General features: G+C 36.6%; 1 protein-coding gene across 4 annotated transcripts in view; it reads right to left on the reverse strand.

The window, feature by feature from the left end:
• Positions 1-19,445, reverse strand: part of TSC22D1 (TSC22 domain family member 1) — a 153,242-nt gene that overhangs the window by 129,319 nt on the left and 4,478 nt on the right. The gene's annotated exons all lie outside the window — the stretch shown is intronic.

Below are 19,445 nucleotides of genomic sequence, written 5' to 3' on the forward strand. Positions count from 1 at the left end.
GTGAAACCCTGTCTCTACTAAAAACACAAAAAATTAGCCGGGCGTGGTGGCAGGCGCCTGTAGTCCCAGCTACTCTGGAGGCTGAGGCAGGAGAATGGTGTGAACCCGCGAGGCGGAGCTTGCAGTGAGCCGCGATCATGCCACTGCACTCCAGCCTCCAGCCTGGGAGACAGAGTGAGATTCCATCTCAAAAAAAAAAAAAAAGAAAGAAAAGAAGGTGGTAAACAGATAGGGAACTGTTACAGCAGAATAATAAATGTAGAGATGGGCTGCAGTTGAGGCCTGCCATCACTTGACTATGCATGACCAACGACATTTCTCATATATAAAATGAAGCAAACTAACATTTCTCAATCTGTGTTTCAAGGAACACTGGTTCTCCAGGTCAGTAACAGGTATTATATGATGAAAGAGTTGGATTTCAATAAAACCGTCTTCTTCAGAATGTATCGGTCTTTAATAAACTAAAATGCAATGTCAATTTCCAAAATGTATATGACAAAAAGCATTCCCCCAAATTTCTGGGCTCTAATATTATTTTTTTTTCACTTTTAGAATCAGTATTACAAAAAAACTAGTTCTGAAACTTTATAGATTTCAAAATCCAGTTCAATGAATGTTTGAAACTTCAAAAACCAGATATTGACTTATAATCTTACTTAAAACAAACAGATTAATCCCATTCATTCTAAGGAGATAGTTTTCAGGCCCATATGGGACTGAGCATGGAAGAGATGGTCTTCAGGGCATAATGCCCATCTAAAACAATCTTTCAGAATGAAAAAGTGTGAAAAATCACTTAATTGGGATAATGGTTCTATTTTAGAGTATTAATGAACTGCTATACGACGCTATATTTCTTCCAAGTATTCCCCACTCCCATTTAAAAAAAGGGAAAGGGTGCTTTTACAACAACTTATGTTTTTGTGAATTTAGGAATTTCAAAGCACTTCTCAACAATCACATATAGTACTGTCCTGGCAGCATGAGAGTCAGCCAAAGAATTAATCTCTGATGCCTCCACTGTATGTAATGAATTCACTATTCTCTTATGCATTTAGAATGATGGTGCCAGATATATGCCACTCTTAGAACTAAGAGAGTAGGCACTCTTTTCCTGTAGGGATTGTCTTATGGACCCCAGGTGAGAAAGACTGCACCAAAAATGTCACAAAGGTACAGAACCGCTGCTTTAGAAAATTATGTATAAAGTCTCTGAACAAGTAAACAAGCTTTCCATTTTAACTTACAGTGCTTAAGAAAGGAATCACTCTTACTTAGCACAGTAATAAAAACAGCCACCAATTTACAGAACTATCAAGAACAGAGCCAGGTGCATTATATGCCTTTCTCCTTTTATCCTCACAACAACAGCATGGGTAGCTATTACCTGCATGTAACAGCTATGGAAATCAGGCTTAAAAAAGTTAACTCGTTTACAAAGATCATACAATGAAGACGTAGCAGAAATAAGATTAGATGCCAGGGCTGATGCCAAGACTAACGTTCATTAAACTCCACCTCATTATGCTCATTCATCAATAGTCCAGATGCATCAATTCATTTGAATAGAAAAACTGTCACGTATACCATATACAGAATAACAACTGAGCACAATATAAACTTATTTGGATAATTCAGAAGATAAATCAAGATCTTGTGATGCTTGAGTGTACTAGACGAAATTGTTGAAGACCAAAACCATGTCTTTTTTTTCCTTCATACCCTTAGTATCTTTGCTCAGTGCTAGGTATATAACAAGCATTCAATAAACATTGAATGAGTATTTCTGAAGTAAATAAATCATCCCGATACCAGGAAAAAAAAAAAAAAAAAAGAGGTACTGTTAAAAAACTCCTAGGCTAAAAGACAATTGCTTAAACTACCTTACGTAATTTTTCTAAAATAATTTTTATATAGATAAATTTGCTGATGCGGGCAATGAGGACACAGTGCCCATGACCGCAAACTGCACCAAATGTTTACCAAATTATCAATTATCACCAAACTCCCTCCTTCTCTTCCACTCCTTCTAATGGTCTTCAACTCCCTATTTCTCTTGTCTCCTCTCCCCTTCTCATGTGTTAAGCCTAATTCAGATTACTGAATGAATGGTACTAATGGCATTTAGGTCAGACATTCATAAACTCAAATATAGTATAACTTGGTTTTTGTTAGGCCAATGTGTCCACTTGTTAGAAGCTTTTGTTTCTACATATTGGATCAATTTCCCAATAAGCCACTTGTAGATCCTTAAGGGCTAAGAGTCTGAATACAACTGGAAAGATAACTAGACCTCTAAATTAAAAAAAAAAAAAATCCAAAGTTGATCTGAGCCTGTCCATTTTATAAAAGGTAACCCAGTTTTAAAATATTATCTCTTAAGGAGAGTCAACAATCACAAGTGTCTTGCAAAAATGCAGTAATGTTATTCTTAGGCCCTTGTGAATTTTTTTTTTTTCCAGAAAAGCAAACAACAACAAAAGACTAATGAGAAATACGTAGGTCGGGCATGGTGGGTCATGCCGGTAATCTCAGCACTTTGGGAGGCCAAGGAGGATGGATCACCTGAGCTCAGGAGTTTGAGACCAGACTGGCCAACAGTGAACTCTGTCTCTACTAAATACAAAAATAAGCTGGGTGTCGTGGCGCGAGCCTGTCATCCCAGCTACCCAGGAGGATGAGGCAGGAGAACCACTTGAACCCGCGAGGTGGAGGTTGCAGTGAGCCAAGATTGTGCCACTGCACTCCAACTTGGGCGACAGCAAAAGACTCTGTCTGAAAAATAAATAAATAAATAAATAAATATGTACAGCCATCCTTGTCTTCAAGCACTTTGAGAACATATTAGCCATTGATGTTTACATGTGGCATCCACCCATGCAAGATAGGTTTCTGTATTTATACATTAAAATACCAAAAAAAAAGTATGAAATGCCTTCAAAAATGTTCAAAGCTTGAGAGAAAAGCTTTTTTCATTAGTCAAGGTGTTTTGATATGGTATTAAAATAATATCTAACAAAAGGAAAAAAAATCCTCTCTTCTCCATGAATGCTGACACTGATTGGGGAGAATGGCAATTTTAGGCTGTCAAGAGCATACTAAATAAGTAAAATATCTAGAAATGCAATCGACTTGTACGGGATGTGAAAATTACTGGCTTTCAGTCACTTTTGGCTATTTCATACTGGCAGAAAGTAAAAATTATGGAACATGCAAGTAAGGCTTATATTACATTACTATTAAATGATAAATCAAGCTACTATATCTTTTAAGATAGATCTTTACTATTGTTAACTACAATTCAAAAAAATTCCAATTACTTCAACAGCTCCAACGTTTATAAGTGAATCAGGAAATAAATAATGAAAATGAAAAAAAAAACAGTTCTACTGTTAAAAAAAAAAACAACAACAACAACAACAAAAACCACCTCTGGGGGCCAGGCACGGTGACTCAACGCCTGTAATCCTTGTACTTTGGGAGGCCAAGGCAGATGGATCACAAGTTCAGGAGTTCAAGACCAGCCTGACCAACATGGTGAAACCCCGTCTCTTAAAAAAATACAAAAATTAGCTGGGTGCAGTGGTGCACACCTGTAGTTCCAGCTACTAGGGAGGCTGAGGCAGGAGAATCACTTGAACCCAAGAAGCGGAGGTTGCAGTGAACTGAGATCATGCAAATGCACTCCAGTCTGGGCGAGAATGAGACTCCATCTCAAAAAAAAAAAAAAAAATCTGAATACTTTTAAAAAATTTTTGTGGCCAGGTGCAGTGGCTCACGCCTGTAATCCCAGCATTTTGGGAGGCCGAGGCGAGCGGATCACTTGGGGTCAGGAGTTCAAGACCAGTCTAGCCAACATGGCAAAACCCCGTCTCTACTAAAAATACAAAAACTAGTTGGACGTGGTGGCGCATGCCTGTAATCCCAGCTACTCAGGAGGCTGAGGCAGGAGAATCCTTTAAACCCACAAGGCAGAGGTTGCAGTGAGCCAAGATCATGCCACTGCACTCCAGCCTAAGCAACAAAGCAAGACTCTGTCTCAAAAAAAAACCAAAAAAAAATTTTGGTTACATGGGCTAAAAAACCTTTGAAGACCTAATGCAGATGTCTAAGATTCAAGGCCGGGCATGGTGTCTCACACCTGTAATCCCAGCACTTTGGGAGGCCGAGGTGGGCAGATCACCTGAGGTCGGGAGTTCGAGACCAGCTTGACCAACATGGAGAAACCCCATCTCTACTAAAAATACAAAATTAGCCAGGCATGGTGGTGCATGCCTGTAATCCCAGCTACTCGGGAGGCTGAGGCAGGAGAATGGCTTGAACCCGAGAGTCAGAGGTTGTGGTGAGCCAAGATCACGCCATTGCACTCCATCCTGGGCAACAAGGTAGAAACTCCATCTCAAAGGAGAAAAAAAAAAGTGGCCAGGCGCAGTGGCGCACACCTGTAATCCCAGCACTTTGGGAGGCCAAAGTGGGCGTATCACAAGGTCAAGAGATCGAGACCATCCTGGCCAATGTGGTAAAACTCTGTCTCTACTAAAAATACAAAAATTAGCTGGGCATGGTGGTGCACGCCTGTAATCCCAGCTACTTGGGAGGCTGAGGCAGGAGAATTGCTTGAACCTGGGAGATGGAGGTTGTGGTGAGCTGAGATCACGTCACTGCACTCCAGTCTGGTGACAGAGCAGGACTCCGTCTCAAAACAAAACAAAAAGTTAATTCCACCTTCTAGAATAAACAAAAGGACAAGCTAAATCCTATTTTTCAAATGAATATTAAAGCATTCATATAAACTATCATTTTCTTTTTTTTTATACTTCCCCAAGTGAGTTCACAGGAAAATTATCACTTTCTTGTTCCAATAATATGATGTGAAGATAAGTTGTAACCACTCAAAATTAAAAATCTGATTCATAAAATGTGCTATTATTCAACTGATTAAAATTAAGTTTCTACTTTAAAAGTATTTTAAACAAATTTTAATTTGATTGCATTAAGCTTATAAAAAATATCCTAAGTATCAACAGCTTATAGAATCTCACTGAGACCACTAGAAGGCTAGCAATCCAATTTATTGAAATATTTATGTCATGAAACTGGGTGTCTCCATATTCACCTATTTTTCTGAAATTGCAATCTACTTCAGCGAATTTTCCAAATTTAAAGTTTACTTTTTAGCAATAAACTTGGAGAATTTAACCACTGGGGTAGAAACTATACTTTTTAAACGTACTAAGAGAAAACAGTAATTAAGATTGAAGGAATTATTAGGAACACTCATTACTGGACAACTCCATAAAATAGTGACCAAAAGAACCAGGGAAGTCTGTAGTGTCAAATGCCTCTATACTCAATAGGCTAACGACTGCTTTTTATAGTTGTCAGCTGTTACCTTTTGTTCTTCTCAATGGACATAAGAAACCTCCAGAATGTGGTTGAGTGCAAGTTTTGGAATGAAATCACCAAATGGAATATAGTAGTTATGTGACCAAGGTCCTTAACTTCACAATATTTTATTTGTAGTAACCTATCAGCCAATAATACAGTAAAAAAATTTTAGAATCATTTTCCTGTCATATAATCCTCAGGTCTCCTATGAATTCATTATCAATCTTATACAAGCTTACAAAAAAGAGAAGCTAAACAGTTGCCAATTTAAATGTTATGTACCTTCAGGCTAGGCGTGGCAGCTCATGCCTGTAATCCCAGCACTTTGGGAGGCTGAGGCGGACGGACAGTCTGAGCTCAGAAGTTCGAGACCAGCCTGGCCAAGATGGCGAAACCCCATCTCTACTAAAAATACAAAAATTAGCCGGGCATGGTGCCACATGCCTGTAATCCCAGCTACTTAGGAGGCTGAGGCAGAAGAATTGCTTGAACCCAGGAGGCGGAGGCTGCAGTGAGCCGAGATCGTGCCACCGCACTCCAGCCTGGGTGACAGAGCAAGACTCCATCTCAACAAAATAAAAAAATAAAAATAAAAATAAAATAATAAAATAAAATAAACATTATGTACCTTCACCAAGCATTAAATATACTTATTCCTAAAAGGATTAGGGTGTGATATCATGATCGTTATTATGGGATTCAGAGATGGAGGTAGGAAACCACTAAGGTTATCTAGAGTGAAATTCTCATTTCCATCTCCTCTTTCTGTGCCCACTCTTCCTGCCTGGAACGTCAAAATAGGTAAAATTCCTAATAATAAAACATAACCAATTGTATAAATGTATAAATCCTGCTATCCATTATTTCAGAGAATAACTGATGAATGTTTGGTGGATCTCCATAGAGGAAAATAACACATTGAAAATGAAGAACAGTTTAAAACTCTTACTCCAAATTCTACAGTAAAATGAACCATCAACCAAAGACAAGACTTGGCTCCATGTTTGACTCTCAAAGAGAAGTTTAGGTGAACTACAGCAATAAAAGCCTTTTAAAAGAGGAAGAAAAGGAAAGACTCAGATATCTGAGCACCTAAGCAGTGGACAGTCTATAGCCCAAACCAGGGATTTTCTCAATTCACACATCTCACACCACCTTGTACCCAAAGGAACAACCTTAACCAAAAATAAAGCAAAAAACCTAACTTATAAAGCAGCATTTTTTCCTAAATTAAATTCACTAAGACAAATTTCACTAAATATCACCTTTTTTAAAAAGTAATTTTTAAAACATAGGAGTGTATTTCCTCAACAGGAAGATGTACTGGTCATTGTCAAAAGTACCACAACAAATTTGTTTAGAGGACACAACCAAGAAAAAAAATTAACTTTTTTTTTTCTTGAGACAGGGTCTCACTTGGTCACCCAGTCTAGAGTACAGTGGTGCCATCATAGCTCACTGCAGCCTCGAACTGCTGGGCCCAAGCAATTGTCCAGCCTCCCTAAGTGCTGGGATTACTGGTGTGAGCCACTGGGCCCAGCCCAAAAATTTATTCTTTTTTTATTTTTTTGAGACACAGTCTTGCTCTGTTGCCCAGGCTGGAGTACAGTGGCGTGATCTCAGCTCACTGCAACCTCTGCCTTCCAGGTCCAAGCGATTCTCATACCTCAGCCTCCTCAAGAAGCTGGGACTGCAGGTGTGTGCCACCATGACTGGCTCATTTTTGTATTTTTAGTAGAGATGTGGTTTCACCATGTTGGCCAGGCTGGTCTTGAACTCCTGACTGCAAGTGATCCGCCCGCCTTGGCCTCCCAAAGTGCTGGGATTACAGGTGTGAGCCACCATACCTAGTCTCTAAAAATTAATTTAATATTAGGCACAAACAAAAGCTTCCTTATGAAAGAAACCAAGTTGGATTGGTTGTCAATTTCTAAAAAAGGAAATAAAAACATATACAATGAGAAAAGTCAGTTTTCCTTGATACAGTATTTGATTTACTGTGGTAATTGGGCCAGGCACAGTGGCTCACGTCTGTAATCCCAGCACTTTGAGAGGCCAAGGTGGGAAGATCACCTGAGCTCAGGAGTTTGAGCCCAGCCTGGGCAACATGGTGAAACCTCGTCTCTTTTTAAAAAAATAAAAAGGTAATTAACAAAAATATTTCAAAGAGAAAAATGGGGGGATCTTCATTATACCTAAACATCTAAATCATTAAATATCTACAAAATACCTTATGCAGACTTAGTACCTAATATGTCATTCACTGATTTAACTAAAAATAAAAATTATCACTACCAATTACTTAAATCTTAGCATCTATTAGGAACTTTTAATTTTACTTCTGAATATTACTATAAATATTCTTCATAATTTCTATATGTAAAGGTCTAGCTTTTATTTTTGTAACATATTTATAACATATGTTAAGAATATTTTAGAACAAAAGCAATATAGAGGAGTAAAATGATTTGTCTATGCTTAAATGATACAGTGGAGGCAATACAACTAAAACATGGTTTTCTTTATACTTGTCCATAGCTCAATATCATTTGGAATTTATTCTTACATCCATGATTCCTTAAAACAATATAACGAACACAATCTAACTTTCAACTAGCAAATATTCAATACCCTATCACAGTTCTTTGGGGTTTTCTTAAGATTTCTAACTCCTACCTTCATGTCAGGCTATAAATTGCTAACTTTCCTGACGTCAACTTACATGCCTCAGAATCCCATTTCTTTTCCCTCCCTAGTCTCATCTGCTTTAAGATAACAAAGCTAGTAAACATAAGAAGACTTAATAAAAGTCCAAAAAAGGATCAGAAATGCTATGCAAAAATACCCCCCGGGGGGACGGGGGACCAGGGAGAGGAGGGGACATGGCTTTGATAGCAATTTCAAGCAGTTTTTGGGCTCCTTACATTCCAGAGCTGGTTTAACCTCTGGATTAAGTGGAGTGTTACCATATGTGGACTGGGTCCTAACCTCCTTACTTTTCCTAATTAGGCCAAAGGGACCGATTCAAATTATTATCTCAGACAATGACAGAGAATATGCCTCCATTTCCACCACTGAGGAAAAAGGAATTATTGAGTTTCTCATACTCAGTTAAGGAAGCAACTAGGCATCCCAAATAAAGCCAGCACCCTCCTAAAACATAGTACTGATCAGGCCACTGCATGGTACAAAAACAAAAAAGAGCCCTCCATTCCATGTCCAATCAAATCCAGACTTCTCAATCTTACATTTAAGGCTTTTCAAAGTTAGCCTTATGCATACAAAGCCCATCTGATACCAACTTGGACTATGTCTTATATTCTTTTCTATTAACATCTGTGTACTTTGAACCTCTTTGCTTAATGTTTTCTCTACTAAAATGACTTACTAAGCCCAGTAGCTATCAAACTCCTCCTCAAGCATGTGATCTTAACTTCTCTGACTCCCAATACTCCTTTATTAGTATCTCTCCTAAACATAATTTTCTGCCTTGTCATACTTTTCCCAAATGCAATTAGATTTCCATCCCAAGCCATTCCTTAAAATATTTAAAGCAGCTTACAAAGACAGAAATGTTTTGAGATAAAATAAATTTAAAATAGGTGAAAAAAAGTTGAAGTAAAGGACCAAAAACTGCAGGAGTAATAGAAGGAATCTTTTGTCATTTTTCTTAAATACAAACACACATTTATTCTTGTATTCAACTGCTGGCTCTCCTTAAGGAGAAAGAGAGAGCTATGCACATACTTATTAAATAAACTACATTCTTTCAGATACCTAAGATATTTTATAATCATCTAAGGACAATTTCAAAATGACCTTTAAAAAATTATATATATATATTTTTGAGACAGGGTCTCACTCTGTCACTCAGGCTGGAGTGCAGTGGCGCCATCTCAGCTCACTGCAACCTCCACCTCCCAGGCTCAATCGATCCTCCCGCCTCGACCTCCCAGGGAGCTGGGACAACAGGCCTGCACGCCACCATGCCCAGCTAATTTCTGTATTTTTTTTGTAGAGACAGGGTTTTACCATGTTGCCCAGACTGGCCTCAAACTCCTGGACTCCAGCAATCAACCTGCCTCAGCCTCCCAAAGTGCTGGGACTACAGGCGTGAGCCACCAAGCCCAGACCAAAAAATTATATTTCTTCATATGTGTATCTACATATATGTATATATCCTTATACTTTGAAAATGGCAATGTGAAAAAGGGCACCAACAAAGAACTGAATAAACATTAATATTGTGGCTCTTTAAATATCAGCAAAATAATCAAAATGCTCACATTTAGTATCAACAGTAGCATTAATGTTTTTCACATTTTAAATAATTTAAGATGTACACCACTTCCTTTTTGGTAGAGACCTAGGAGTCCCCAGTAGACAGAAAAAAAATAATTCCTCCTCTCTACTGCCTGGAAGAGACTGACAATGGAAATCTGTTTAGTATGAAAAGGAAGCTGGCAAACGTCTCTACAATCACTAATATAAGGAACCAATCCTAAAATATTCGTATTAGTTCACATTTACCTGGATTTCTTTTCACTACTAAATATATTTGGGACACATCTGCTTTGGATTACAGATATGGATAAACCCTATAAAAACGCTAAACTGAGCCAGGAGCCATGGCTCATGCCTGTAATCCCAGCACTTTGGGGGCCCAGGCGGGTGGATCACCTGAGGTCAGGAGTTCGAGACCAGCCTGACCAACATGGTGAAACCCCATCTCTACTAAATACAAAAAATTAGCCGATCATGGTGGTGCATTCCTGTAATCCCAGCTACTTGGGAGGCTAAGGCAGGAGAATCGCTTGAACCCGGGAGGAGGAGGTTGCAATGAGCCAAGATTGCATCATTGCACTCCAGCCTGGGCAACAACAAAACTCCATCTCAAAAAAAAAAAAAAAAATTAAATTAAACTGCCAAAAACCCTGTCTTAAGGTAATAACCACTTATCCTTCAAACCTTTAAAACTGAGTCTGGGTCATCAATTTTTGGGGAAATTGGGTTTTGGGGTTGTTTTCCCCTTTTTCAAAACGAGAAGAGTTAACATATTGCTTTGAGAGAGAAGACAGGAAAGTGAATACAGTGCTTTGTCAAATTGTGGAATCTGCTAAGCAAAGAAACCCTGTACTGAATCATTTTGCAATGAAAATCCCTATCCCCATCATTTATTTCCTTCATTCATTAACAAATTATAGAAATGCATAACATCCAGCATGGTTCTTCCTGCTTCCCACTTCAATCCAAACTATAGATTCCTTTTACACTAATCTTCCCTGAACACCATTTAGTCAACAAGTGTTGAGGGCCAACAATTAATTCCCCAATTCAACCTTCAGTCATTTCCTATCACTTAATCCAACTGTTGCCTTACTGCTGCCCAGGTGTTTTTCTTATTTCCCCCCATTTTTATTAGTATTCTCCCACCTGAAACATTTTCCTTCACCCTAAAACTTGTGAAAAGTCACTTCAAATAACATTGCTTTTCTGACCTACCAAAGGTCAAATCTATACCATCTGTGAACTTTGCTTATGTCATTTTGAAAACCCAAGTTTCAGGTACAGTCTAAGAAACAATTTGTAAAACTGTCTCAGTGAATTCACCTAACCAAAACTTGTTCCTTCATAGGTTGAATGAGATCAAGATTTCTAACTCTTAAGTTTCTGATTATTTGATTTAATATTTCATGTTGCTTAAAACTATTACTTAGCCCTTATATTGCCAAATAACTGCCACATGCATACATATCTTATTATAATATTATACACTCCTTGAGGACAAGAACCATATTTGATTATACCTAAGCATTTGTTTTTTTGGCTCACAAACACAGCAAAAAGTAAATCAGTTAATTCTCTCTTAAAGGAGAAAATAGTGTTATCACATGATCATAAAGAACTTTATCTTTCTGTTTTTAAAAATAGAAGTTCTCCTTGGTTTTTCTTATGACAATATTAATAGTATATTTTCTTGATTAAGCAGATTTCTTATGACAATATTAACAGTATATTTTCTTGATTAAGCAGATTTTATCTAATAGGCATTGAAATAGGCTTTGAATATATGTAGCACATCAAACATCCCTATTCCTATTCAAGAAGCTTAAAATCATCAGATAATCATGAAAACAAAATCTAATTACGAACTGTAATAAGCATTATAGAAGAAAAGAAGGTGCTATTAAACAGTTATTAACAAAGAACCTAAGTTTAGATTGGTATGTCAGAGGCAGCCTCTCAAAAAGTGAGTTTAGCTTTAAAGTGGAATGAATGTGAGATGGCATAGGGGATATTCAGGCTAAAATAACAGCATGTGCAAAGGCCTAGAAGAAGAATGGATGAAAACTGAAAAACTTTCTGAAAGGTCAAGTACAACTGGAATGAAGAAAGTTGGGGGAAAGAAGCATGATGAAGCCGGCAGTAAGCAAAGACAGAAAGAAATTACCTTAAAATAAACGGAAAGGCTTAAAAGGGGTTCTGGCCAAGTGAGTTACCTGAACAGATTTCCATTTTAAGAATATGATTCTGACTGTAAGATACAATATTAGAAAAAGACAAGACATATGCAGGAGGCTCTGTGAGGAAGCTACTACATGCAGTGCATTAAATGAGAGCTGATGTTATGTTAGAGCAATGACAATAAGGATGGAAAAAAAAGATGAAGATATATTTTAAAGTAATGATCAAGATGTAGAGAGCAAGGAAAAGAAACTATCAGGAATGACTCAGGTTTCTAAAGTGAAGAACTGCATTAAGAAATGATATTTATCAAAATAAAGACAACTAAAGAAGGAAATTTGAGGGGCTAGGTAATCAAGAGTTAAGTTTATGACCTGTTGAGACTGATAAGCCTATGAGAATGCAAGCGGAGATATTATGAAGGCAAGATGACTTTACCAGTCTAAGGCTAAGAAGAGAAGTCTGGACTAGTGATAGGCATTCAGAAGCCAATAGCATACAAACTGTCTTTACAGCCATGGGGACCAATGATTACCTAGGGAAAAGGTAGTAAGTATAAAGAAGACTCAGAAAACCTAGGAAACAGAGTCTGACAGAAGAGAGAAATCTGAAAGACAGACTGAAAAGGAATGGCCAGAAGAGTGGGAAGAAAATGGAAGATTATCACAAAATGCAAAATAGAGTGCTTCAAGGAGGGCAAACAAAGGTCAACTAGGCCTAATCGTGCTGAAAGGTCAAGATTTCCTGGTCAAATTGACTGGTAAAGAAGAAATGGAGTGGTGGAGGGCAGCTTTTGAATATATGTGAGACTAGGAAAAAAGTTAATCTAGGATCTAAAAAGTTGTTATAATTTTTTAAAAATCAGTATAAAGATACTTTAAAATTTTTCAACCTCGTGTAGTTTCTCTTAATGAGCCAGTAAAGCATGTTCTTACCATGACATATTCAACCTTGACAACAGTGAGAAGGCAAAAACCAACCACCGAAGTTCTAATACTGCAGCACCGAACAGGTCATGCTTAACAGCTTCATATTTTTAAATTAAACTTTCTCTTTTATCCAATTTTTTAAATCGAGATGGGGACTATGTTGCCTAGGTTGGTCTTGAACTCCTGAGCTCAAGTGATCCTCCTATCTTGGCCTCCCAAAGTGATGGGATTATAGGTGTGAAATTAAACTTTCTAAACAAGAAATAAAGTTGACGTGTTTTGTATTTCTGAAGCTAATGCTGCAAAAGCTGAATCTAAATTATTAAAAAATTAAAATGGTTTTCCTAAAAAGAAAATTTCCACATAAGTTTCAAAAGAAAAAAAAAAAATGTCCACCTTAACATTTAACATTTGAATGTCTAATGCATTCCAGGCACACCACTGTGATAACTTTACCCACTTTTTTCTCACCAAGGACTTGCAGGGAAATGTTATGTTCTACGGCAATTCCATCAGTTATACGAATACACAAAGCAATGAAGCAATGAAGCCTGCCTATTTTTTAGGTTTTCAGACACTCTTAAAAATTCCTTATGGGCACTGGCCTTACCTCTTCATTAGCTTTATAAGAAGTAAAAACGGCACTAGATTTTGAATTGAAAAAACAGCCTTGAATCCTAGCTCTGCTTTACTGCTATGCATGTAACCTTAGACAACTTGCCCTCTCTAAACACTCAGCAAGTTTCAGTTTATTCACCAATAAAATAGAAAAAAAACTTAACTCACAAGATTACTGAGTGGCTAAATATGGTAGACATTAACTGAATCTAATACTAACATTTTTCATCACTTCTATGAACTGAAATTCTGAATTACATACTATTCTTATTTCTAATGAATATAAACCAAGTAATTCCACTCTTAAAATTTATGTATTCATTAGAGAACTAACTTGGAGCAATGACTTTATTAAAACTAGCATCGTTCTTTACATTTAATAGTACAGTATTCTACCATTGAAATAGATGTGTAATGATACTAAACACACACATCTATTTTTTCACTCCTTCCCTAAAACCCCACTAAAATGACAGAAAAGCAATTTGTTAAGATATAAAGACATAAGCCCACAAAAACTGAGGCAGATGAAAAGACAATAGCAAAAAAATTTGAAAGCTGGAAAGCAGACAGTTGAGTGACAAATGACTTAGCAAACACTAGAAAATCAAATCTTTAGCAAACAATGGAGAATGCCAAGAACAAACCCAATTTAAACTGCAAAATCCCCAAAAGACTCAGGAATTGGCAGTACCACATCTATATAAGTGGGATGTGGGGGGAGAAGGTGCTAAAATTAAAAAGATTGTTTAGAAGTCAGTTTAAGAAGCAACCAGTCCTACAGATTCCCAACTGTCCCTCCCTAATCCCAAGAAAAAAAAAGGAATATTGTCTGAAGAAGGTAAAACGTAAGATCACAGGACTAAGGAAATCAGGCACAGCAAAACGCAGAACATACTGAAAACAGGGTTGAGTGAAGAAACATATCTGGGGATCCCCCAAAACCTTTCATTCCACATCCCCCTCACTGCCCACCCCACAGAATGCTTGTGGAAAGGCCTTCAATTCCAAGCAAGAAATCAGAAGAGCCTTCTTATAGGGATCTAACCAGCTAGGAGGATATACAAGAAGAAACCGACACTAGAAGTCCTCCAACCAAACAGCCCAGCCAGGTTACCATATAGGAAAGCTAACGATTGACAAGCCACACTCAGAATTTCTAATTAGCATTTTAATTCCTTACCCTTACACATGACTACCAACTATCTGAGGAAAGGCTGTAAGATGAAAGATAAAGACCAAAGCAAACAAAAAGTAAGAAAATAAAACCTGGAGGAAACACCACATACAAAGAAAAAAAAAAACTTTTAAAAAAAGCTAACATTTTATATATTCAGATAGCTAAGAAAAAAATACTATCATTATTAAAATAGAATAGTACACTATTAAAAAGGAGCAAAAAAAAGCTTTTGCAAATTAAATATGTGATAAGGGAAACGGAAACTCAATAGAGCAAAAAGAAAAACAGATGAAAAATAGTTGAGAAAACACAAGAAAATTAGAAGACCAGTCAAGAAGGTCCATTATCCAAATAAGAGGAGTTTGAGAAACAGAGAAAAAATGGAAAGACATAATCAACAACCTGACTCAAGAAAAAGTCCCAGAATGAAAAGATGTTTCCGAACTGAAAGGGTTCACCAAGTACTCAGCACGGTGGATGAAAACAGGCCCACACAAAAATCCATCATGGCAAAACTTCAGAACACTGGAAACAAAATCTTACAAAGGTTTTAGAGGTTTTAAAAATGAGGGGAAGAAAAGGAAGGAGAAGGAAAAGGAAGGGAAGGAAAAACAAAATACACAGGTCACATACAATATATAAGAAATCAGAATGACTTCAGATTTCTCAAAAGCAATATGGATGTTAGAAAGCAATGGCACAAAATATAAGAGAACGTAACTTCCCCACCTGGTATTCTTTACCTAAGAAAGTGTCAAGAGTAAACTAAAGCCATTTTAAAACAAGTAAACTAAGAATAAAGACACTAGTCTCTGGAAAATGAAGATCCAACACAAGAGAAAGTGAAAGGAATCCCAGAACAATAGTTGTGTACCAAGCCAAGAAGGCAACCAGTGAAGAATGGAGGTCAGTGGGATATGAGACTTCCTGAGAAAGATAAAATTGTTAACAATATCTGATATTGGAACATCCTAAGAGGCATCTGATGAAAAGTGGATTTAGTGATAAACATAGAGAAAACTAGGCAAAGAGGTAAAAAAAGACAATGAACTCCAGTCAGATTACTCTGTGGTAAAGTTAACAGTCAACAAGCCACACAGAAAAAGAATTTTTAAAAATAATTATATATATATATATATATATATATATATATATATATATATATAGTAAAGACAGGATCTTGCTATATTGCCCAAACTAATCTCAAACTCCTGGCCTCAAGCAATCCTCTCACCTTGGCCTCCCAAAGTGCTGGAATTATACGCATGAGCCACCATGGCCAGCCTCATACTGCATATTTCTAATCAGCTCTTTAATCCTTTAACACTTATTTGCAAGCAGACAATCAAGACTTACCAGACATCTAAGGAAAGGTTCTACAGGAAAGGTAGAGCCCAAAACATACAAAAATGGGAAGAGGGTGGGGAAAGGAGCGGCAACTTGGAGAAAACAGACAGCGCTGACAGATGAAAACTCGGGAGTGGAGGAAAACCCATTTCTATAATAGACAGGTGGGGATGGGTCAGGGAAGCAGCCACAAAACACTGTACAGGATAGGAAAAGTAATATTCGACAAGAATACTGAATAATCAATAGTGATAACTACTGGGAAGAAGGGTACTGGGAAAAAAGGAGACCAGGTAGGTATATGGTAACAACAAAATTAAATCCTCGTTTTCTATCCAGGAAGTTAATAAAGACAAAAATAAATGAAAGGTGTATTTTATTTAACAAATACTTACATAGGGCATATTGAGTTAGACAAAGTTCTAGGGAATTTCCAAATTCATTTAATTCTTTTATCAACCCCATGAGGTAACTACTATTGTCATCATTTTTTTTAATGAGAAAACTGAACCATAAAGAGGATAAATAGCCCAATGTTACATAAAACTAGTAAATGACAAGAAAAATCAAATCTAGGCAATCTAACTCCACAGTCCATGCTCCTAACCAGCAGACTATATTACATATCTAGTAGTAAGACAAGCAAGTTATTCAGGGACTGGGAGGTAAATACCACAATAATCATCTAAAAGAGGTGAAAGTGATTGTTTCTAGGAAAGGAAAACTGCAAAGTAAGGGTGCAGGAAGCTCTTCCATTTATTTCTTGGAAAACCATTTAAACTATCTTTAAACTGTGCATGTATACCTTGAAAAAAACTTTAAAAATTATAATTTCGTATTTTAGTTAACAAAGTATTTTAACTGATACTACTGCCATCCTGAGAAGTAGGCAAAATGAGTATTACTCCTATTTTATAGGTAACACACATGCGTCTTAAATATTTGAGGACCTACTATAAAACAGGCACTGTACTTTGCAGACAGACATCAATTTGCCTAAAAATGTTGATGAGAGATACAAAAAAGCAAGTCTTTTTATTCAGTTCTTTTCCATTTGTTGCATAAATTATATGATCCTGCATCTCTCACAATTGTGCTTAAGATGAGGGACAATATAAACTTTAAATCATGACAAAAATCAGAGAAATGTCTGCTAATTAATTCAAAAAAATACTTCATCCCTGCCCTTGAGGAACATCTAGTCTTGTGGGAAAGATTGGTAAACATAATTATAATTGAATGTGTACAGTGCTTAAGTAGAGGAATATTAAAAAGTGCTAAGGAAACAATGTCCCCTGAGTGAAAAGAATGCTTTAAAGAGAACATCTGAGCTGAGTCTTGAAGGATGAATAGAAGTTTGACTCATTTCACATTAAGAGGCTGTGCTAATAACAATCACAAAACATAAAAGATGAAATACCTGTATTTTCCCATTCTTGTAAAGGAGAATTCACAGTTCATGTTATAGTCTAAGACATTAAGACTTTTTTTTTTTTTTTTTTTTTTTTTTTGAGACAGGGTCCTGCTCTGCCACCCAGGCTGGAGTGCAGTGGCATGATCCCAGCTCACTGCAGCCTTGACCTCCAGGGCTCAGGTGATCCTACCACCTCAGCCTTCCAGGTAGCTGGAACTACAGGCATGCGCCACCATGCCTGGCTAATTTTTGTATTTTTTTGTAGAGACAGCGTTCTGCCATGTTGCCCAGGCTGGTCTCAAATTTCTGGGCTCAAGCAATCCACCCACCTCAGCCTCCCAAAGTGCTGGGATTACAGGTGTGAGCCACCGCACACGGCCTGATATTAAGACCTTTTAAATAAGAATGATTTTTTTTTAAATAAGATACATAATCTTAACATCCTGATCCGTGTTTATAGTCTCTCCCAGTGAGCGACTGAAGGCACTTTCCACATGTCTAAACATTTTATAATCTAAAGTGTTAGAGTATTATTTCAAAAGATGATTAAAAGACAACCATCTTCATCTGTCCTACTGCCCAAGTTATATTGTTAACACATTTCCTGATTCATAATATTGAAATTATGTATGTATTCCCTCTCTCCTGAGACTAATGGTGACCAAGCCCAGAAGATGCAAGTGACAACAGAAGCCACCATGGGAAGAAAGGTTTTAAAAGTTTGTTTTTTAATCACATCACTGTTTTCTCTTGTAGTTATTCTTAAATTATCTTCCAAGGGCAAATTTAAATGAAAATTAACTTCTTTTTCCAAACTGTAGTGATAAATAATCTTCAGTAAAACACAATAAGAATGTAATATATATCTTTTCTGATCTTACAAGGTGTTTTAGGGCGACATTCTGATTTCACAGAATTTAAGATACCGCTGAAACAAAAATTTTCTGGTTTTTAATCACGAAACTTTGATGTTAACTAACCAAGGCCCAAATAGGTAGTAAATTCAAAACAGTCCCTGCTCTTGAGGAACTCCTGGTCTTGTGGGAGAGACTGGTAAACATAATTATAATTGAATGCGTACAGTGTCTGAAAACAACTTGTTGTATTAGATCTATATTTCCTTATTTCTCAGTATGTCTTTTTGTCCCTTTCTAGAATTCCATAATTTCCACCTTATTAATCCTTTTCTCAATTATTATCTGGAAAAATTAATTTTATATTAATATCCTAAACTGGGACCCTATTCCTATAGTTAAAAATCTAGCTGAAAGTAGCATCATCTGACTTTAATTGTCTGGAAGAGCAAGCTGTGGAAAATCCTATCATGTCCTATCAATAGGAGGAAAAAGAGGTGAAAGTCAAGCCAGGAGACCACAAATGGCAATTACAAAATCATGGCAAGTTTGAATTCAAAATGAGTGTTATCGTTTGTGTATTTTACCCGTCTTTTGTTTCTCTAAACTTAGCATCCACATAATACAGCTGTTTTTATAGCGGCTTCACTCAAATCATAACCTTTTGACTTAAAAAACATTAATATTTGTGGTAATTCTTTTAAAATTACAGATAAGTATTAGCATGATAAAATTAAAGGTTTAACAATAATAATGGAACAATAAAGGAAACTACCTCCTAAAAGTTTATCTTTTAGAGTACCGTTTTGTACAAATAATACAGAACACATTTGGTTAGGTAACAAGGTTTTAATTACCTGACTATTAGAAAAATAATAAAAATCTTGAAAGACAAGATTTTATCAATTTAACCATGTCTTTATCTTTTAAACAACTAAATAACACAAACCTCACTGAAACATTTGACCTGTTTTCTTTTTCTAAAATTACAACTATTTTGCAATATGCTCAATTTTTCCAAAGCAAAACCCACATACATATAGAATATAAATGCTTAAATTCGCTTGATGAAAGTTCAATCACAAAACCCTCCAACTAACACTAAAATAATTAAATATCTTGCACGCTTACTCCAAATTCCACCGTGAAAATGATGTCTTTTCATAACTCCTATAATAGCATTTTAATCAAGGTTAGTAACAGACGAAAATTTGTGAAAAGAACATTATTTTAAAAATCAACATGAA

Source organism: Nomascus leucogenys, chromosome 5 (genome assembly GCF_006542625.1).
Source record: "Nomascus leucogenys isolate Asia chromosome 5, Asia_NLE_v1, whole genome shotgun sequence".
NCBI lineage: Eukaryota > Metazoa > Chordata > Mammalia > Primates > Hylobatidae > Nomascus > Nomascus leucogenys.